The 22,524-nt window shown below is 43.3% G+C and overlaps 1 protein-coding gene and 1 pseudogene across 3 annotated transcripts in view; one reads left to right on the top strand and one right to left on the bottom strand.

Annotated features, from left to right (window-relative positions):
- Ldlrad4 (low density lipoprotein receptor class A domain containing 4) overlaps positions 1 to 22,524 on the bottom strand; it is a 250,223-nt gene that overhangs the window by 111,219 nt on the left and 116,480 nt on the right. The window lies entirely within an intron of this gene.
- Positions 3,190 to 3,667, top strand: LOC114690170 (annotated as a pseudogene).

Raw genomic sequence — 22,524 nt, 5'->3', positions numbered from 1 at the left:
CCAATTCTCGTAGCTAAGACGAAGAACAATATCATTTAGAATATTCCTGTTGTTTAAATAACAACAGAAACCCTAGAGTCTAAAACGTCGAGCAGGCCCTGTCTACACGAGTAGATTAAGTGGGAAAAGAAAAGACGGTTGGAGGCAGGACAGAGGACGTGCGGTAACAGAATAGTTACCCCACGTCCAGGCAAAATGACAGTACTTGTGAGATGCAGATGGGGCTGAGTGAGGCATTGGTACTCCAATTAACTTTCTCCTCATACTCAAGTTTGCAGACTCATGTACCAGAACGTTTTTCGGTCCGAATATCATTATTATTTATAAGGCCCTTTACTAAAAAGATCCCACAATTGTACCGCTCTAGGGACTGCTGTCAACCAAAGTCGAATAGGTATTCCAACTTCTTGTGGCATTGATTCAATAAGCTAATGTGACTAATAAGTCTTCAAGAAGATGAACACCAAGAGCAGCTCCAAGAAGCACCTGGGGACGTGTCAACATCTTCTATCAATCAGCAAGACCCCCATCATATTCTTTGGCAGAAACCTTCTCCAGCATCTGAATCTCAAGAGAAGCTATATATAGGTGTATTTTTTTTTTAGTCCTTCTTTTGGCTGAAGAAAGAATAGCTGGAGTTGGTACAGGATATTCATCCTAAAGAGGAGTTGACCCCAGACTTCCTGTGTGGACAGAGAGCAGCTGAAGTTATGCACACAATGTCCTCCCACTCTGTCTGGGTTTGGAATCTCCTTTGCCTAACACCTCCTAATATCTCAGCAGGATGAACACTGCAGACGCATGGCACGCAGCCTAGAAAAACTCAGACTAGTGTTTTGAGGATGTGGTGATTCTCTTATGGGCCACTGCTACTTGAGGCCCATGTCTCTCTTGGTGACAGAAAACCAACTAGGTCCCTTCCTGAGGATACTGCAAGGAAGCTTCTAGCATGCTTAGCAAGTTGTTCCCAGTCAAATGAGTATATAACGTAGACTTGCACCTGTAAATTCTTCTGAGGGATGATTACCCATTATGTACCTCAACACCCAAGTCTCTACTGATTACATTATCAGAAAAGAGCTGTAAATTCTGCAGCCAATAGAGGATATTACGGGCTGTGAGCTATTTATTCTTTGCAAACTCACAGACACACACTTCCCTGGTGTTTCCCATGTGTATTAATTATTTAAAGGCAATGTAGCCAGTGCAGATTTTACCTAGTAAATCCCAAGTCTGTTTTAATGGGTCAGTCTTTCATAGACAGCAGCACCAATTTTAAACAATAAGTACTGGGCTATAAAATATCCTTAGAATAACTTGGAACTAAAAAACCTGAAAAATGTGCATGTCTGAGCTGTCAAAGTGGTAGTTTCCAATGTGTGCCAGGATGAGGTGAAGTATGGTAGGAAGGTTCCTTTCTGCTAACGTTTAGAAGATGTTGTTTTTCCTATAAGAAAAGATAAAACCATTTGTGAAAATTAATCAAAAGAAGGAAAATATATTGCAAAGGAGGAAAGAACTCGGCCCCGCCTGCCTCCCCCAGGACACCAGGAAGCATGCAGCAAGTAGACTAACTTCCCTTGCTTCTGAAAGCAGGGAGAGGATGCGCTCCATGTCTGACACCACAGTGAAGAACATCCCTAGAGCAGCCCTCTCCAGGAAGCACCTCAAGGGCGAGGTAAAATAAACACTCTTTAAACTAAGAGAGCAAGAAACACCAAGAGACCAAAGGCTAGATGAAAATAGAAACTCAGAAGTGGGCACTCGGAGTTTTCACTTGTAAAGTATTTGCCAACGCAATGAACTTGAATGGCGGTGGTGACGGATGCTTGCAGTTTCTAAGACAGGAGCGAAGCCCAAGGCATTTCTGTTGTGGGGGAAAGGAGCATCGCTCCTGGATAAGGCTGGGTCTGCGAGAAAGTTCTTTTCAATGCAACTAGGAAATAGAAGTAATCATGGGCCTAATCCCTACTACCTGGTGGCCGGCAGTGAAAAGCACTATTCTTGAGGCAATGGGAAAGCCACCTCCACTCTTGGAAATGTACAACCATAAGCCTGTCCCTACGCAGATTTTTAACCTAAAATCATATTTCAGTCGTCGAATATACCCAAGCCAGTATAGCCAATCTAGAAAACAGCCAAAAGCTGAAGATGCTCCAGTTCTTCTGATGAATGCATATATCCACTGGAGGAGGTGTTCCTACAATGCACTTCTATGGAAAGTAAGTTCTCACTAAAAATTAAAAGAAAAATTAACAGATATCATGAGTAAGATCCAGGAGGATCATAGAAAGTTAAATAAGATTTGAGAACACTTCAGATGTGACAATATCTGATGCAAGTGGCAAAATTAAATAAAGGAAAAGAAAGGACTGGAATTTTTCTATAAAGAACAGCTTATCATACAGCTAGAATAGAGGAGACACAGCAGAGATAATATTTAAAGAGGGAACAGCTAAGAAGTCTCTGGAACTGGTAAAAGATGCCAATTTACAGAGTAAGAATCACAGAATACCAAAAAGAAGTCAAGAGAGGAAGGGAAGACGAGGAGCAAATCTATGCCTGCACATACAGAGAGAACTAAGTGACGTAAAGACCTGAGAGAAACACACAACTCCCCAGGGTCCCACTACCTCCAGGACTACACTCAGTGGAATTCGGGCATTCACTAGAGCCCCTCCCCCTGCCCCAACACAGGGACTCACACCCAGGGTGGCTTAGAAGACATGGAAATGTTTGAGACAATGGCTCTAGGAGTTTGTGGAGCCCTCGAGCTTCTTGGGACTACTCTCCAAAGTGAAGCTACCCTTGGTTCTTCACGGGACTCCTTGGAGGGAATGAACGGATTCATTATTTTACATGCGTGATTAGGCAGATGCCCTATAAGAGAATTATCCAATTGGCAAAGCTAGTTTCTGTGCTTCGTGTTCAAGAATGCCACCACATCTCTGGAGAACATTCAGGCCAGCCTCCACACCTCAGCCAAGGTTCATGTAGAAGTCAGGCTTTCCCTGGAATTCTTCCCTGCAGGTGCACAGGGAACAAAAGACCAGCTTCTACTTCCTGTAAGTGGCCTGAGGTGACCTGTGAAGAAGGTTTGCTACTCTCTTGAGCCCAAGACCCTATAAAACCATGCAAAGCAAGAGGTTCAAACCTTCATGTTTACCTGAAGAACGCCTTGAAACTGCCCAGGCCATCAACAGTATGTATATCAGGAAAGCCACCAAGTACCAGAGTGATGTCACTTTAAAGGAGCCATGTGTGCCTTTCCATCCCAGCAGCACCAGGGTGGAGTCAGTAGGTGCACCCAGGCCGAACATTGGGGCTGGACACAGGGTTGGTGGCCAAAAAAAAGAGTGCCGAATTTTTGCTGCACGTGCTTAAAATCACAGGGAGTGATGGGGAACTGAAGGGTTCGGATGTGGATTCTCTAGTCACTGAACACATCCAGGGGGACAAAGCACCCAAGATGTGGTAACGGACGTACAGAGCTCATGGCCAGGTTAGCCCGTCCATGAGCTCCCCCTGCCACATCGGGATGATCCTCACTGAACAGGAACAAATGGTTCCAAAGCCAGAAGAGGACTTGCACAGAGGAAAAAGATATCCCAAGAACAAAAACTTATGGCATGGGAATAAATTCAGCATAAAATAAATGCAGATAAAAAGATAAGAAAGGAAGAAAGAAAGAGAGGAGGAAGGAAGGAAGGAAGGAAGGAAGGAAGGAAGGAAGGAAGGAAGGAAGAAGAAAGAAAGAAAGAAAGAAAGAAAGAAAGAAAGAAAGAAAGAAAGAAAGAAAGAAGAGGGAGAGAAGGAAGGAGGGAGAGAGGGAGGGAAAGAACAGCTTGCAGGGGTCAGTCTTCCTCCATCACGTGGGCCCTCTTTCCACCACGTGAACACTGACCACTGAACTCAGGTCACCGGGCTTGGTGGCAGGCACCTTATCCACTGAGCATTCTTGCAGGCCCACTGTCTGACTTTCTAAGACACATCTTGATGGCGTTTGGGATTCCTTCAGCTAGATCAGGTTCTGACCCCGAGTCTGGTGGGAGGTGTGGCAGAGGTCAATACTCTAGGCTGGCCTTAGTTGTTGGAGTTCTGCCGTTATCCACCTTTGTTAAGGGCATATAAGACAAGCTGGATGGATGTGGTTCCGGTCTGTCATGGGCAATAGAATGGTGACGTTTTCCAGACACCAAACCGATGCTGAAACAAAAGGCAGCTATTGTTGGGAAACAATGCTCCATGGGTATCTGATTTTTGCACATCTTTTGTATTTTAATTTTTTAAATGTTTATTTCATGTGTATGTACGAGTGTGTGTGCATATGTGTAAATGTGTACAGCCACACACGCATGTGCCACAGCCCATGTCTAGGGGTCAGAGAACAGCTTGCAGGAGCTAGTCCTCTCCTTCGGCCACGTGAATGCCAAGAATCGAGCTCGGGTCACCGGGCTTTGGCAGTGAGTGGCTTTATCTGCTGAGCCATCCTGCCGGTTCCCTGTTCCCTTTTCTCTGGAGTCTGTAACCCAGGCTGACCTGAAGTTCACTATGTAGCCCAGACTAGCAATGCACTAATGACGAGACTTCTAGTTTAGCCTTCTGACTGCTTGGATTACAGGTATGTCATAACCTCTGGCTCTGCACATCCTCAAGAAGAGACTGTACTTCCTGTCCTTCGTTCAGGATTATTACTGTCTCCCTCTGGAGCGAGTGTGTAGTTCGTTTACTTCATCATAATTAAGACAATATACCTTCAAGAACAAAGGATACACTTATGAGCTAAACTTTTATAGATTTCTGTTCCCTAAACATAGGGTTCCCTCCTAGAATTCAATCCGCAAGCATTCATTTGGACCCATCTGCACTCCAGTGGGACTCTGAGGCAAGGAGATTTGAATCCAATCCAGGAGTCTCACATGTTCTTCCAACATCATAAAACTGTGGCAGGCTAAATTCTTAGCTTGCAAGGAGGGTAAAATTTCAGACACTTCACAGTCCTTGACACAAACAACCTAAGAGAAATGGGCTAAAAAACTTGAAGTAATTCGAAGAATAAAACAATGTTCCATTGACTGCTTGGAAGAGCCTGCAAATTGTGCTCATCTAAGTGAGATGTTGACATGGACCTCAGTGGAGACATTAGCAGGAGCAGTGGTTCAGTGCAGCCCTGGGGGTCATCGTGGGGCTCATTCTTGAGTTGGATATCAATGTGCAACACCCAAGTCTGTGATTTGGGGATGAGCTGAGATAGAATGCACCATTTCTTCAAATACATTATATGAAGAAACACACTTTGAATTTGAACAGAACCTTAAGGCCGTGTAACCAATAGTAATCAGTTAGGGATGCTTTGGCCATATAATATGAAACCTTGTTATTTCCTGGATTCTATTTGAGAACCTAGAATCTTGTCTTGTCTGTCTGCCAGGCCCATGTAACTTAAGATATCTGTTTAACTGTAGAGGAATGGTGTACTGGCTGGTTTTGTGTGTCAACTTGACACAAGCTATAGAGTCATCAGAGAGGAAGGAGCCTCAGTTGAGGCACTGCATCCATAAGATTCAGCTGTAAGGCATTTTCTCAATCAGTGATCAATGGGGAGGGTTGAGCCCATGGTGGGTGGCACCATCCCTGGGCTGGTGGTCCTGGGTTCTATAAGAAAGCAGGCTAAGCAAACCATGTGAAGTAAGACAGTAAACGCCACCCCTCCACAGCCTCTACATCAGCTCCTGCCCCCGGGATCCTGCCCTGTTTGAGTTCCTGTCCTGACTTCCTTCAGTGATGAACAGCAATCCTGAAGTATAAGCCTAATAAACCCTTTCCTCCCCAACTTGCTTTTGGTCGTGGTGTTTCATTGAAGCAATAGAAACCCTAACTAAGACAAATGGATTATTTAATTCTCAACTCTACACAAGGAGTGAAGGAAAAGGATTTACTATCTATTGAGTTGTCTATTATATGGAAGACACTGTACTAAATGATTTCTTTGTATTTATCAAATTATCATGACAATTTGTTGTAAAGAAAAAAGTGAGCTTCAGAGAAAGTAAATTACCTCTTCTAAACTCATATACCCATTTCACAGGGGCAAAAGTCAGAATTCAACATCCCAATAACGACCCTGGATTCTCTGAAAATGGGCAGGATGTGTATTTTGAAAGACAATTATGCTCGCCAGAAGTTAAAACAAGAGTTGACAGAGGCAGCAAACTACAAATGAAATTTGACAATAACCACTTCCAATCTTTCCAACTTCCCACTTAGAAAATACAGACTCGACTAGAAGGCGGGTCAGGACCGTGTGGTGGGGGCTCCTGGACTCTCCCACCACCCTAGCTTCCTCATCCATCTGTGATCATGCCCTGTGACCTTTCCTGTCTTGTCTACCTTTCTGATCACTTTGACCAATACTTGACTTAAGCAACTTAGGGGAACAGAGGCTTGTTTGGGCTTATGGCTTCCAGGAACACAACCCATCATGGCAGGAAGGACGTGATGGAAGTGGTCCTCGGTTTCTACCAGCACGGTTGGGGAGACTAGACTCCATCCCACACACTTCACATCTTGAGAAGGAAGAAAGTAAACAGAACTGGGAGCAAAGCCAGGCTGCTTACCCCAAACGCCTGCTTCTAGTGACTCAGGTCTACCAGACCTCACAACCTAACAGAGGTCAGCATTAGCTGGGAAGCAAATGTTCAAAAACACAAGCCAATGGGGGAACAGTTCCTATTCAAACACAAGTTTTGGCAAGTGACCCCAGTAGGTTTCTGGCCATCCCGTACTGTAAAAGGTGTTCACTCTAACTTTAGAAGTCCACATGATCTTAAGAATACTAACATGGTTTTGAAGTCCGGAGTCTCTACTGAGACTTAAGGTAATAAACTCTAAGCTACTAACCCCTGGAAAAGAAAAAAACAATCCAAACAAGACTCCCCATATACAATGACACAGAATAAACACACCCACTCCGTAAGAAAGGAATGGGAAACAGCAAGGAAAGACTGGACCAGTGAAAGACCAAATCTAACAAGTCGTAAGACTAGCATCAATTAAACTCTGCACCCCCATGTCCAGCATCTGGGGTTCATATGGTGGCATCATGGGGAGGCCAACGGGCTTGGCTAGCTCTGCAGTACTGGCCCTGTTACTTGCCCCACTTATGAGCTAACTCTTGGGCCATCTCCAGCTGAAGGCCGCAATTTTGCTCAGCAGATGTTGAAGAACAGTTAGCCTAGGTTCACCTTCAAAGCTCCAAACACATTCAGGAGCTCCAGGAAAGAAATCTAATCTTGATACACATTCCCTGGCCTCAGCAGCTTTTTTTTTTCTGGAACCTTGGCACATGGCCCCAATTATGCATTCTGTATACGCACAGAAACAAAACAAACAATAAAAACAAGACATGAACAATGTCAGGTTCAGCTGGCAGCCTGCAGGGGCTCTGAGTACCTACAGGGTCCAGATGGGATAACTATTTCCCTAGGTGGTCTTGGTCCAGGACGCCCTGGAGGCTCCATCTTCTCAGGTACTCTCTTAAAAACAACAACAACAAAGTTCTCAGTAGCTTTCACTTTTCTAGCCTGGAGCCTTGAGGGGGTGAGGTGCTGCCCAGAAGGCAACATTCTTGAGGTCCCAATACAAAGATCTCCTTTTCAGCCGGGCGGTGGTGGCGCACGCCTTTAATCCCAGCACTCGGGAGGCAGAGCCAGGCGGATCTCTGTTAGTTCGAGGCCAGCCTGGTCTCCAAAGAGAGTTCCAGGAAAGGCGCAAAGCTACACAGAGAAACCCTGTCTCAAAAAACCAAAAAAAAAAAAAAAAAAAAAGATCTCCTTTTCTATCTCTCTCTTAATATAATATTTGAATTGAGAATTTCACACATGCACACAATATATTTTGATTACAGTCACCCTAACTCCTGGATCTAATGTACCCCTCCCCTGCTCTCCTTTTTATTTTTTAATTCATACCTCACGGAACCCAATTCTGTTAACCGTGCCAACCTCTTTAACAATCACTGCCCCTTTGTCCTCACTTGCTTTTCCCACAGCTTCAAACTCATTCATGCCCCTTTCCTCACCCAACTACATGGTCTTCACAGTTTTCCATTCCATGTTTGTCTTGGAATTCTCATTGTCAACCAAACTAAAGGCAGCCGGCCAACCTGAATGCTGTATGGAATTTCTTTTACCAAATATATTAACCTATTATCCTTTCAACCCTCAAGCATTCAGGAAAGACCCATAACAGCCAGAGTAGTTTCCATGCAGTAGCATGAGTGGCGTCTCACCCAATTCCTGATAGTCCTCATCGCCATCAGAAACCTGGTGAGGCCCTTGACTGCCCCACCTATCTTGATCCACACTCTCAGCAGAATGGTCTACTACATCCCGCTCACAATACACCAGGGCTTCTTTAGCCTAAAGTTAGAAACACCTCCATATTCCTCCGCAGTCCAGTTCTGAAAGCTCATTAATCAAATGGACGGGGTTTTCATACCAAGGACCCCACTTCTCGGCATTAATTTTTGCATCAGCCACTTTTTTTGAGCACTGTGAGCTGATAGAGACAACTTAAAAGATAAAGGTTTATTCTTGGCTCCTGGTGTCAGGGGACAGAGTCCACCATGGTGGGGAGGTGTGTGGCAGCCAGGGTGGCTGGCTTCCTGTGGCACTGGAATGTGAAGTACCAGCTCCTCACATCATGGCAGATCGTGAAGCAGGGAGAATTGAACCAGAGGCAGAGAAAATGGAACAAGAAAGAAGACATGGCTATCACTCAAAGACCAATGGGAGGGGCAGGGGGGTTTTCCCAGTGTAGTGTAAAAAGCAGGCCAAAAGAATTTTTACTCACTAGTGTTTGTGGTGATTTATGCTGGAAAATCTATTTTCAAGTAATTATGACACCCCAAAACATTAAAAACAAATGGGGATGTAACTAATAACACCCAAGATGATATTTAAACCTAATTATTTCACAATCTTAGAACAGCTGGAAAATCTCAAAGTGAATCAAAAAACTGAATACAGTTCCAGTTAACTAGAAGTGGGAAGAGACAAAATTCTATGGGAAAAAAATCTCCGATTTTCTCAAATGAAATGCAGTAGTCATTAGTGTTCTAAGGTGATTCAAGGAAAAATTAATAACACTGCTTTAACCCAGGACTACAGAACAGATAAAATGTGTTGACGTAACTAAAGAAGTATTCATCCAGCATGCTAGGAACAAATGCAGTGAGGCTGTTAGGAATATAAGAGACCCTGAAGAAGACCCCAGCTCTGCGAGTCCCCAGTCTTTCCCAGCCCAGATGCTCATGACAGACTCCACAAAACCCACACGGGATGTTCTTTGGGGGTAGAGGTAACAGTTATAAGAAACGAAGCTGTGGATGAGTGACAGTTAGCCATGTGGGGGTCTATAAAGATAATTCCTACACTATTACTCTGATGGAATTTCTTACTTTCATAAAGCAGTTTTCGCCAGTAAAGATGTGCAGGAGAGATTCAATAAATGGTGTAGATATGAAAACAGAAAGGGGGCTCACTAGGAAGAGGAAGGGAGTAAGTGGGAGGGAGAAGGGAGAGGGGATAACAAGGAGTAGAGATGATAAGAATAATTTTAGATATGTATGAATTTATCATAATGACACTCGTTATTATTTATAATTAATATGCATTAATAAAAACATTTTTCGATGGTATAGTTACAGTCACCTTTGCTTGTTATCCCTCTACGTACATCTTACTGGTCCCGTACAAGACACAACACTAAGAGAGCTAGGACAGAAATGTTATTAAAAATAAAATTATGACTTGACTTCTAATCCAGTCTTTCTCCAATGCCAGACAAATTAAGCGATACAAGCACTCAATGTTATAAGCTTAATTTCTATGCACAAACAAATAGCTTTGAATATGCAAGCCATGGCACATGTACAATCTTAGATATTTTACAAATTCTTTGTAGCTCTAGCCCATAGAACTTCTTTTGTTGTTTTGTTTTGCTAGAACCAATGACACTAAAAAGACATAATTCTTGCAGGGGCATTTCTTGATGCTTTAGGAGAATTAATTTGAGCTAAAAGAAAAAAAAGTGGCAATTACCCTTTTCTCTTCAAGCCTAAAGACGTTTATTCTTCGGAGGGGTCAATGAGAGAAGAGCTGTTGCTAGAGCGGATAAACATCAGGGGTCAAAACCAACCACCATCTCTCTTGTCCCCAGATTCCCAAGTCGATTCTGTAGGGAAATTCTTCCCCATGAGAAAAAGATTACAGAATTCACAGCATACATCCACTTTACTCACAGTTTCCAAAGAACATTCCCATTTTGTAGCAAAACGCTAACCTGTAAGAATTGGTGAGCCTATTTTGAAGGATTAAAAAGCGTAATGGGAAAGAGGCCTCTGAGCTTGCTGTTCCCTCCTCAGCCATCGACAGGCTGAGCTCAGATCCTGATGGCGAGGACACACACACCTGAGCGTCTCCTGGGAAACCTAATCCAAGCTCAATGGTCTTGCTCCCTCCAATCATTTACACCTTCCGAACCGCGTTGTGTTAAAACCTGAATTTAGTTTCTTTTTCTCCTAAGCAAACGGGAAGATCAGCTCACACCACCTTGACACTGTTTTCTGTTGTCTGTTCCAAAGCCGCCCTCTCCTTCCCCATCCAAGCCACGTTAGTTCAGTAATCGTTCCTGACTCAACTTCCCTGCTGTCTTGTAGGTGCTTCACTGCACCTGTTCTCTGGAGTGGCGGTGCTGAGTCCATCGGCAGGACTGTGGTGTGGGTGGCACCTCACAGGATCCTGAGAGGGTCAGTCTGCACCAGGAGAGCAGCCCAGGAACCTCAGTCTTTCCTCCTGTTGTCAGTGTGTTAGTCATCCTTACCATGTTCTTCGGGACCGGCTCTCTGAAGAACCCCCGTACCATATAAATATGGAGAGTGGTAAATGGAGAGTGGTTAAGAAACTTTGTTAAGGTTATCTGGCCTCTCAGAGATGAGAAGAAGCTAAGGCCTGAAGAGGCCGAGTGATGTGCAGAAAGTCTCTCACCTTATTATGGTGGAATTTTAACTAGAGATCCCAGTGTTCATGAACACATCTGACCTTTGACCTAAGTTCTAACCACACATTATCCTTGTGGTAGCCAGTTGAGATTTTATGAAGACATTTCGACTTCCATCACTTTTTTTCTTTTTGAAATATTTAGTTTTTGAGATTATACTATAATTACATCATTTTCCCCTTTCCTCTCATCCCCCCAAATCCTCTGATATACCCCCTTGCCCTCTTTCAGATTGCTGAAGACGGAACCCAGGGTTTTGCACACCCTGAGCAAGCGTCTACCACAGCTCGGTTACTATGATTTAATTAACAAATGCCTCCCCTGAACCACACGGTTCAAATTCCAGTTATCACTGTATATGGACTGTGAGTAACTAAAATGCATACTTGGCAGGCTGCCCTTCAGCCCACAGACCACTATATAAGTAACAGATGAGCATCAGGTCATTTCTTTCAGAGTCTCTTGGCAATTGGACTCTGTATGGCTGGGATTCATCTTCAGACAGCAAAGAGTATAGCTCTATTGTTCCCCGTCTCCCTGACACATCATCAAGAGGAGCCATCAAAAGAGGGAACCGGCCAACATAGATGTAAGTGTAGCACAGTGAAGTTCTGACGCTGGAAATGGTCCATCAAGCTACTCTGACATAAATGTAGCTGTGGAAACAGCCGCCTCCAGGGCAGTAACCTTGTGCTCTCTAAGACACTCTAGAAGTGAAGTGTAGCCAGTGGCTGCAAGCCAATCACAAACAGAAGGAAGGTGCCAGTGACAAAGGGGTAGAGATGACCCCGAGTAACTGAGGCTGGTGTGTGTGTGTGTGTGTGTGTAAGCGCAAGGCATAAAATGTTTACAGTAGACCCGGTGTGGCAGTACATACCTTTAATCCCAGCACTCAGGAAGTAGAGGCAAGTGGATCTCCTTTTTGAGTTCCAGGCCAGCCAAGACTATATAGTAAGAACATGTCTCAAAAGAAAGAAAGAAAAAAAAAAGGTTGGTTGCCCACCCAAACCAAGGGAGGAGTATAGCCTTTCACCAGGACCAGGAAACACATTTGTTTCATAGCAAGTCACGTGCCAGAAGGTAGACAACTACAACATGGCTCAAACTGCTTTTTAAATAACATTTTTAAACATACGGTATCACCTCAGGGCCTTGGTGTACTATATAAGCATTCTATTACTGAATTATACATCCATGTCCCCCCAACCTCTCAGTTTTTGCTTGGTGTTAGGGACTGAAGCCAGGTCAATAAGCTACTACTCAAAGTATTTTCAGTAGGTTTTGGTGTCTCATGCTTTCAATCACAATATTCTAAATAAGTATTAGCTTTACTTTTTGTCATTTTCTATGCATTTATAGTCCTCAGTAAAAAAAAGTTTTAAGATGTTTGGACAAAAAAAATGTTTAAAAATCTGGAGAATTATAATTTTCTCACTGATTACTAAGATCACTTCACATGGGTTCAAGGCATGGGTCTATTTTATGGCCCCATATCATGAAAAGAGAGCCCTGAAAAACACTACCCATTCAGTAATGCTGCATCATAGTACAGAGTTCTTTCATGTAGTTCTGTCTGCACGGGGGTAATGCAAAACTTCTCTACTACTGCAAGTAGCATCGGGTAGAAACTCAGCTTAGGTTGCCCCTACTCTCAGGGAAATTAAGAGACTATTTTACATTTATTTATTCAATTTATTCAAAAGAAAATTACCATCTGTTGGAGTCGCCAGCATGCCAGGGCCTGGGCTACAGGGTAGTTGTCAACCTTAGAGAGACATTGGGCATAATCCACACCCAGAGTTGAAAACCAAAGCCAGTTCTCCAACCTGAGGATCATAGTCTCCCAGTGTCCAAGTGAGATGGATGGTGCCTTTCACTAACAATATCCCCAAACCAGAATTTATCACAAGCAGCCATGGCAAGGGATGGGAGCATCTTTAAGAGAATATTGGCACCAATGGCCCAAACTGGCCCATCGGGTTAATATCCACACTTGTGTATTTTATAAAACAGAAAATGTGTTCTAGAAATATCAGTTCTCTCTTTTTTTTTTTTTTTTAGTTTTCCAGGGTTCATGATAAAACAATAGACATCCCTATTTAAAGCCACTGCCTTCCTTTCTCGTTATCTACCTACCCAGTGGACAGTTTGTGATACTCTCCCAGAGTAAAACCGAGCTCACTTCAGGAAGGTTAGCAAGACGGCTTGGTGCATAAAAAACTTCTACGCAAGCATGAAGATGCAAGATCAGATCCCTAGAACCCATGTAAAAGCTGTCCAGAGGGACAGCCTGCCTGGAATCCCAGGGGTGAGCAGGAAGTGACAGATACCTGGGGCATGCTGGGTACCAAATCTAATGAGAGACCTTGCCTCAGTGAAGAAAGGGAGAGTGATGAAGAAGTCCAGCCCATGTCAACCTCTGACTTACATACACGCACGCACGCACGCACATACACACTAGTCTGGATTTTGTTTCTGTTGCTTGAGACAGCATCTCTAGCCACAGCTGGCCTCAATCAAACTCTCTACAAAACTAAGGATGACCTTGAACTTCTCAGTCCTCATGCTTAAACCTCTGGGGGGCTGGGACTGCAGGCTTGCACTACTACCATGCTCTTCAGTTCTAGGAATCGAACCCAGAGCTTCACTCATGCCAGGTCAATACTCTGCCAACTGAGCTACAGCCCATTTCTGTCTGCCTTCTGCCTAATGTGCCCATGCTCACATTTCCCATACCTGTCAGCCTTCCATTTTATATTGCCCTTCTTCAAATCCAACCCATAGCCCTCTTTCTCAGCAAGGAAGTCCCCTCTGATCTTTTTAATTACTCCATTTCACACTCTTTTCCCTTTTCTGATATGTAAAGTCAAAAAAAGTAAGATCATCTGAGGTCTCAATCCACACGTACTGTTTTTAGTGTGATTTTACTTAGAAGAAAACCATATATCACCATTTGTTCTTGAACCTTCTGGGGAACATGTTGCCTGTTGGAATGGTGGCAGATTGCCAACTATCTGTAGAAAAGGACTTTCCAAAGGCTCTGTAGAATAGAGATAATCCCAAAACACAAAGTTCCCCATTTTTTTCAATAATACCATTTATAATAGTACTTAGGACCATCTTCCAGGTAACAAGATGGACATACGTTTAAAAGGTACATTTATTAATTCACAGGGCCATATTTATGGTCTCATGGTACTGTATAAAGAAAAGCATTAAGCTACATTTTCAAGTATATATTTTTTAGACCTTTGATTTGACAGTGGTTATAAACAAACCACAGACAGAAAGCACACACTAACCACGACCAGCACCTCAAGTTGATATTAACAATGCTGTGTAATTTTGACTTGTGCAACCAAGTCTGCTCTCTCTGGCCCTTCGTTATCAGGCATTTCCTCCCCCAAATTCTTCCCATCAACAGGTATGTATTGCATCTACTGACTTGTAACAGCCATCAGGACATAAAGTCCCTATGAAATAAAGATGAATCCGTGGTCAGCTGTCTAGTGAAACAGGCCACGGATGCAAGCTACGGCTGCTGTGGACGACCACACAATCCACGAGGACCGCCCTGGACAACCACACAATCTGTGAGGACCTCTCCTCGCAGAGATGCCATGGAACAATTGACGGGAAGGTGGCTCTTGACTCCACAACACTGCATCAAAAGGCCACTTTCATGGTCTTGGATCCTGTGGCAGCCTCTATCTGGTACCAACAAATAATGAAAACTTTAGTAGGTTGCCCTCCTACATACCTGTGTGCTCAGCAGTTACCGGCATTAAAAACTTACTAATGACTTGGTAACTTGCATGAATGCCATACACAAAAATTTGGTAATACACATGCCAAAAATTAATATTCTGATTTGGGGGAATGTCAAGGAATTTTAAAGATTTACATATAAGTAAGACCCTTCTCTTCAAAATGGGGTCCACTGTGTTGCCCAGGCTGGCTTCCACCTCCCGGGTTCAAGAGATCTTCCTGCCTCTCTCTAAAGTGCTGGGAATATGAGTGAGTACCACCAGGCCCAACTTGAATAAGAAATTTTTTTAAATTATTCACTAAAACCAGAAATTTTCAAAAAGAATCATCATGAAATGTATCAGATTAGTCCTGACTAATCAATCAGCAAGGCCAACACAGAGCCTGTTTATTCTAGGACAGATTTTTATTTTTTTAATGTGGCACCAATTGATAACACTAAGTCACTCAGTACTGGCAGCACCATAATTGACTATAGAAGTTTTGAAGCAATGGCTAAGAAGTAGTATTCTTCAACCAATTTGGAAAACTTACAGAATTAATATTTGGGCTTTAATTCAAGGATTTCTGAATATTTGACCATTTCCCAGTGATTTCACCATCTAACCTAGCTGGGTCAATCATAATAACCCAGATTTTTTATGCCTTCAAGAGCTCATTTCAAAGAGGTTGGAGACCAATGACATAAAAGGATTTTAAACCTTATGGGGGTGAAGCTCAGTGATGGACCACTCTGTTGATGGTACAGGCCTGGAGCTTAGGCCAGTGCAGTCACACCAACAAGTCACGTGTTATGTTTCCTGGGGGTTAGATGTGTGGAGAATATTTGGTGTTTTAGATATTATACCATTTGCTGAAACACAATTTCCTTAAAGAATAGTTCTGTATTCATTATGAATTAAACAAAACCAAGAAATCCTTTGCATTCACCTTTTCACAAAAAGGCATGCATGCACTGGTGTGTGTGTGTGTGTGTGTGTGTGTGTGTGTGTGTGTGTGTGTGTGTACTCAAGCGCTTTCCTTTCCTCTTAGTTCTAACATTCAGGTTTCAGTGTATTAATACCCACCCACTTAGCTAGGAGACCTTTTAACAATGTGCCCTTGAAGGTTAAAAAATAAAAATAAAAAAAAGAGCAAAGCAACTTGAAAATGGACAAAAACCATCTCTGGAGGGCTGGACAGGAAAGGAAGGGGCTGAGGGTGAGATGTAGCCAGGCTCACACAGACAATGCTCAGGAGACTGCTTCCACCCTGAGTCTGGGCTGCTCGCCCATCAGGCAGGTATTCATCTCTTCATGTCTGCAGACTTGCTTAGCATTGCAATCGGCTGTCTGCCCAGGAGGATGAGGTAATGTCTAGGTTTAATGCCAAAATCTCTCTAACTGGCAGGACACATCGGGTAAATATTTCTACTGTAGGCGATCACATTCATTTGATGCCACTGCCAGTTTTATTGTTGTTATTTTCCTAATTTACATTCATTCTTAGCCATTGTATCTGTTTAAGATTGAAAATGGAAAAGGCGGGATTTTTGCTGAAATCCTGTTAACAAGAGAGGCGGGGGGAGGCTAAGACTCCTTCCCCTCCCCAGTCCTGACTTTGTCCTAACAATGAGGGCTGCAGGACTATGCAATCGCCTCAGATATCCTCGGCTCCACGGCTGCCTCGCACAACTTACTCTCTAGGTGGCTGTAAGTCTGGAGGTTAGGGGTAGGCTGAAGGTAGGTGCAGGCAGGAGTTTGAAGCCTTTCTTCCAGCTACCTTGTCAGTGGTAATATTTGGAAGCACAGAATACACTGGTTGGTGTCTTCTCCCTTCTAAAAAAAAAAACAGCTCTGTCCCTGCTATGTCTCCCACTTGGATCCTCTGTTCCATGGCCTCACAATTATAGGTGCTCTGGTCGTGCCACCTACCAGTTCTTACTCCCTTGCTGATCTTGTGGCTGTGGTTACTGTCAACAGTCCACACTCAGCAGATTCCCTTACAGAAGTGCTCCAGGCCTCTCTCCTTCCGTTAGATCTCTCCCTGTGACGGAGACCTCTGGCTTCAGCCTCTATTCTGTTTTCAAAGACAAAACATCTTTTTCTTTTTCTTTCTTTTTTTGTGGGGCAGGGGGATCAGGATGAATAAGGAACTCACAAGTGTTCACCAAACACAAGGGACAGTCACAAACTGTCAATAATTTGGTCACAGGGATTGAGACCCTCCCCGGGCCCCCCCCCCCGCCCCCCGCACTGACTGCTCCGGGAAAGGGGGTGAAAGCATAATGTCAAGGTAAAAATCTCACAAAAAAAAAGTACTGTAAGAGCAGAGTTACCTGTTGCTAATAGGAAAGACCATTTAAGACCCAGCATCACCCTGCAGCGAGGGAGGGGAGGAGAGAGAGACAGTGAGGAGCAGAGAGGCTCCATCCTCACAGTCTCAAGGGAATGGAGACACTCTGGAGGATGGAACTCAAAAGACAATTGGAGGCAATGTGCCAAATACATGAAAATCTATCGATTCTACTCCCGGTGCCACAGTTAGGACCTGGTCACACCAGTTATTTGCTGGCTATGATGGTGTCAGCCAAGCATTTCATGTATGATATGCGGGACTAGGGATGGAGCCCGAGGCCCTGCCCCCCCCCACACACACACAAGAGCTCTATCACTAGGCCAATCCCAGTGCCAAGGGTTTTTTTTTTTTTTTTTTAAGGTCAAATAACCATTCCAAATAAAGAGGTCACCTTATTTCCACATTTCCAATTTCAAATCTCGGTCAACATATCTATGCCAGCTCTGCATTTCTGAACAGGCAACACCCAAACGCCTTGAGTTGGGAAGCCTTAGAAATTGGAAGAGAGGAATGAAGGGAAGGTGTCAGTGATCAGAGTGCAAAGACATGGCTGTCTGTCCCAGGAATAATTCTGGACAGGAGAGACGAGAGAAAAACAGGAGGAGGGGCTGGGCAAAGAGTGGCCACAGGGTTTTCCTCAGTGTTAGTCTTCCCCTGGCTTCCTCTCACTGGGACTGCTGTCCTCTGACTCCTAGGTGACAAATGGTTGCTTTTGGTTTAGGAAGCCATTTCTTTTCTTCACAAAAGGGAGGCTTTGTGTCACAGAGGAGAAAATGAAGGTCCTTCCAAATGTTCTAATCAGATACCATGACCCGGAAGACACTGGCACCATCTCACAGTGAAAGCAATGAGAAGTCATCAAAGTATTCGGTTCTTCCAGACATGCCAGTGTGGATTCTGTAATCTCAGCACTGGAGGCTGAAACCAGAGGCTCAAGAATTCAAGACCAGGCCAGACTATACAAACCACTCAACAGAAAATACAGTAGACAACCCCTTTAAAATGTCCCATGACCTCTTTTTGTTTTAATAAAAAGATAAATAAGATTCCACAATGCTAAGCTGTTTCAACTTTCTTTTTATTTAAACTAGAGAAAGCCCATTAGGAGTCAGGCTACAAACTGGCTGAAAATTACTAATTAACAGAACGCTATAGCTTTAAAACACATTAGTTCATCTTCCAGGATTTCCTGAATATATGCATGTTTTAAGTTTCCATTAAACTAATAAAGATAGTATCTTTAAATATTAGTGTAAGAATTCTAACTCCTATGCTATTTTATTGCCTATCTTTCAATCCACTCAGGTACTTAAAGAACTGTTGCAACAAATACATGAGCATATCATTTTACGCTACGTCATTTTGATTCGATTTACCTTAGTGTGGTGGCTTTTGTGCAATGGCCACAAACCATGAGATCACACCCTCGCCTCCCATGTCCTAATCCCTTCGCTAACCTCAGGTATAGAGGACTTTAACCGAAACAGAGAGTCAGATTTCTACAGTATTCTTCCCTCTGAAACCACTCGCTGATAAGGCCCAGTTTGGGGCCAATTCCTAAGTTTCCCTAAGTCTGGACATGCAGAATGTAACTGGGTATCTTAAAGGTGAACTTTGATTCCCACTGTTCTTCCTCTTTACAAAAGATATAGTTTAACAGAAAGACTTAGGTCATCCGAAAAGATGGCATTAAAATCTTCAACAAAAGATTTGCTAAGCATTAGACTAATAGTACTGAGAGAAGAAATCTCCAAAATACCCTGAAAAGACTCAAATATAGGCAGTGGGCAAGGCAGAGCTATCTGGCTTACCTCCTAACTTCAAGTAAGACCCTCAGAAACTGCAGGTGATGCCTTGCTGCTAAGGCGTGGCTCATGTGTTTCCAGACAAACATGTCCATCATCTTATTAAGCGATCTACTCTACTTCCTGCTCTCCCTGACTCAACAGAAATCTAAACAGTGCTCCACAGAGCTCCACAGTGCTCACCTCTTCTGGACATCTCATGATTCCTATGGCAATCAGATGGAGCTATCCTCTGTATAATCGCATTTCCTTTTCCTCCATACTCAGTGAGATCTCCTCTAGACAAGGAGCAGAGAGCCGAGAGGCAGCAGAAGAGCCAAGAACGTGGAGGTTTGTTATGAAATAATCAAGGATGGGGGCAGAGGACGAAAAAGGCAGTCTGAGCTAGAAGATAACTGCAGGCCTTCAGGTTCGCTGACTTTTGTGGCACAGCAAAGTGTTGGTGATTTTTTACATCTGATTGAGGCATACACTTCCTGTGGGAGTCAGCTATCCTGTCTGTACAATGTTAACAACTGTCTAAAGACAGGAGGGCTTGACTCAGTGACCTCCGCGGTCCTTTCTTGGTCTGGAATTAGATTTTTATAAATTTGTTCCTGACTCATCTTAGACTCTAAAAGATAAGGCTTGATCTAAGCAGCAGCTAAAGGAAAGTTTAAGGATCCTTGACATGGTTCTTGCCTGTTTAACTAAGCAACATTTTTAGTAACACCCTCTCCCAAGAGCATCATCATATATGCCAGAAAACGGAAAACACATGCTCTTAATTTCCTAAGAGGACAGACTCACTGCACGTGATGGTACCAGTGTTGTCTCAGAGGCCAACCGATAGAACACACATTGCCTGAAGGCAAGCCTAGAAGCATCAATAAGGTAAGTTCATAACTTCATTTGTCAGTAGAAATTTAGCCTCAAGATCTTCCAATTTAAGATTAAAATCGGGTTCAGCTGTTTTTCAATGCCATCATACCCTCCCCCACTTTTACCACACTTCAACATACAGAGAGCTGAAAGTTTCCCCCAGCCTGTGAAATGAGGCTGTTAGAACAAATGACTGATGGTTTCACTCCTATCGTGAAACTATTTTTATGGATAGTCGGTGGGATTTTAATAGTCTTTCCTCAGTACCCCATTATATAAGCAAGGAGTCCTGTGCACGTTTCTCTGCCGAGGCCAGGCTTTCAGACAACGATTTCTTCACTCTGAAAACTTGTGACCCAGAAATCTTCGCTCTCTAATCGTCTTTCTAACTTCTAGGACAGTGGGTGGAGTTCCTGGGATCCACGTGGCCTTACACTCAGTATCAATTCATTAGGTTCACCCTCACGATGGTAAAATATGGAAAGGTACCTTTGGAAGACATGTACTCCATAATAAAGCCTTATTTAACAATAGTTTAACAATGATAAAGCCTAGGAAACAATGGAGGAACAACCAAACGTCTTGACACTTAAATACTTTCTTCAGGTTCCATAAAACGACATTCATTTTATGTGTTTCTCTATAATGCACATATGTTAAAATCATGTGTGTAATATGTAAGAGAAGATACATATTATGAGTTTTATGAGACAGGTAGATGTCCGAGAAGTCAGAAGATAAAATTTCAGTGAGCACACTGCATGTGACTTCATTAGAGAAACATTCTTGTAGGCTTCAGTTCTTAATCTCTCCAACTGAGACCACATTGGAAACAAATCCTATTAACTTTTAAAAAAAACAAAACAAAACAGAAAAAAATGAAAAAAACAAGACTGAAGCCTCTTCAAGCAGAAGTATCATATTTTATTTCTTTTTCAGAGACTATATGCTTCAGTGTCAGACAAGTCAAAGATGGACCTGTTCAAAAAGTCAGTATTTCCTTTTCCTTCTATAATCAGCGTGATTAATAATGACCAACCATCTCTCCAGCTGACTCCAGCTCTTTTTGTTGCTAGGTAATGTTTACAGTCAGCTGTCCTCCAAACACAGAGAGGCGAGCTCTCTGGTGGAAGGAAAGATAACTTCTTGACACTCAGTGCTAGATAAAGCCCTTCACACACCAATGTTATGTAGTCTAGCTCTGGGACCACACCATTCCATACTTCAGGGTACCCCAGCACCTTCTCTAGAGGAGGACAGGATCCTAAATGATTGCTCACACAGATGAAGGAAGGAGATCCAATATAGCATGCATCCTTCTTCCTAGAGACCATGGGGTCAACAGCCAAGAAGGCAGGCATATTGGGCTCTTACCCCATCTCCCTTTGCCTCTTCCATGCACCCTTCTCTCTCAAATACAACAAAGGACAAGCAAAGTATCTATGTTTGAATCTCAGACCTAAAGATAGTATTTCCTTGTTTAGATACTGAAAGTCTTTTTATTTCTGCTCCCCTCAAATATTGTGGTACGAAACCAAAAGCCTCATCCCAAAGATAAGACAGATGACCTTGGCACTAAGATACTGGCAGTCCTACCTAAAGTAAAACCCCCTAGCTCTTCAAGCCTCAGATCTACTTGACTATATAGTGAGTCCTCTGGCATAATAGGTCCTCAGAGGAAAGGAAATCCATTCTGTCATTCTCCATGTCTAGGAAGGCTGTGAATAGGCATCATCTTGGGAAAAAAGAAAACATTATTTAAGATTGAACTACTCTAAGGGGCTGGTGTTTAGGGGCAATCACAACTCAGAGAACTTAGAGTCACTCTGTCGCAGGCCTAGAATAGTAGACAGCCAAGGAAGTCAAGGTGAGGCAGAGGGCTGGATACTGCAATAGCAAATACTTCAGGAAGGAGAAGCACTGGTTGAGTAATAAGGAATTTGGTGGGCTACAGCCCATCTTCTAGAGATAAGTTTGAGTCTTACAGGCATAAACTAGTGTCAGTGGGTAGACCAACCATCGGAGTCTCCCATCTGCTGCTGGATTCACTGCTACTTGGACTCAAAACTCTCAAGCCCCAGTGGTCTTCTTGAATTCCACAGCCTCATCCTGCCAGCAGAGCGTTTAAAGCCGATGAATTCTGATGGTATGAAAAGTGGTTGCCTGTCCAGACCTCATGGCTATGTTAGCTTCCCTCCACTCCCAACACCCCCTCAGGAGACTCCCCGAGGCTAGAACTGGATGCCTCAGGAGCATGGAAAAAGCTGTTCAGGCCACAGACTGCAAGGCTAAGTCAGCCAGCAGAAGCACCAGAGAAACAAAGAATCTACTGAAATGAAGACAGCTTGCATGTTCCTGTCCTGTTCAGGCTCTGTACCAGCCTAAAAGGTAGGAAAGACAAGAGTCTCCAACTTCAACTGAACCCCACCCATTCCTCTGCCTCCACCTGGATGACTCCATCTTTACAAGACCCCAGAAGAAGTTGCTCTAACACTTATTCTTTTGCCCTTTGCTCCTTACCTTTTCTTTCTTGTGCTGTACTGTACCAGAGTTTCAATATTCTGACTTTATTATTTTTAAAGTTTTATGTTTGAACTATTCTTCTTACATTTACCTAATTTTGTTTATGCATTTTTTCTTTATTGAGCAATCATATACATATATATGCAATCATATACATATATGCATATAT

Source organism: Peromyscus leucopus, chromosome 19 (genome assembly GCF_004664715.2).
Source record: "Peromyscus leucopus breed LL Stock chromosome 19, UCI_PerLeu_2.1, whole genome shotgun sequence".
Classification (NCBI taxonomy): domain Eukaryota; kingdom Metazoa; phylum Chordata; class Mammalia; order Rodentia; family Cricetidae; genus Peromyscus; species Peromyscus leucopus.
Note: the sequence above shows the minus strand (reverse complement) of the source record. Positions and strands in the feature narration are given on the sequence as shown.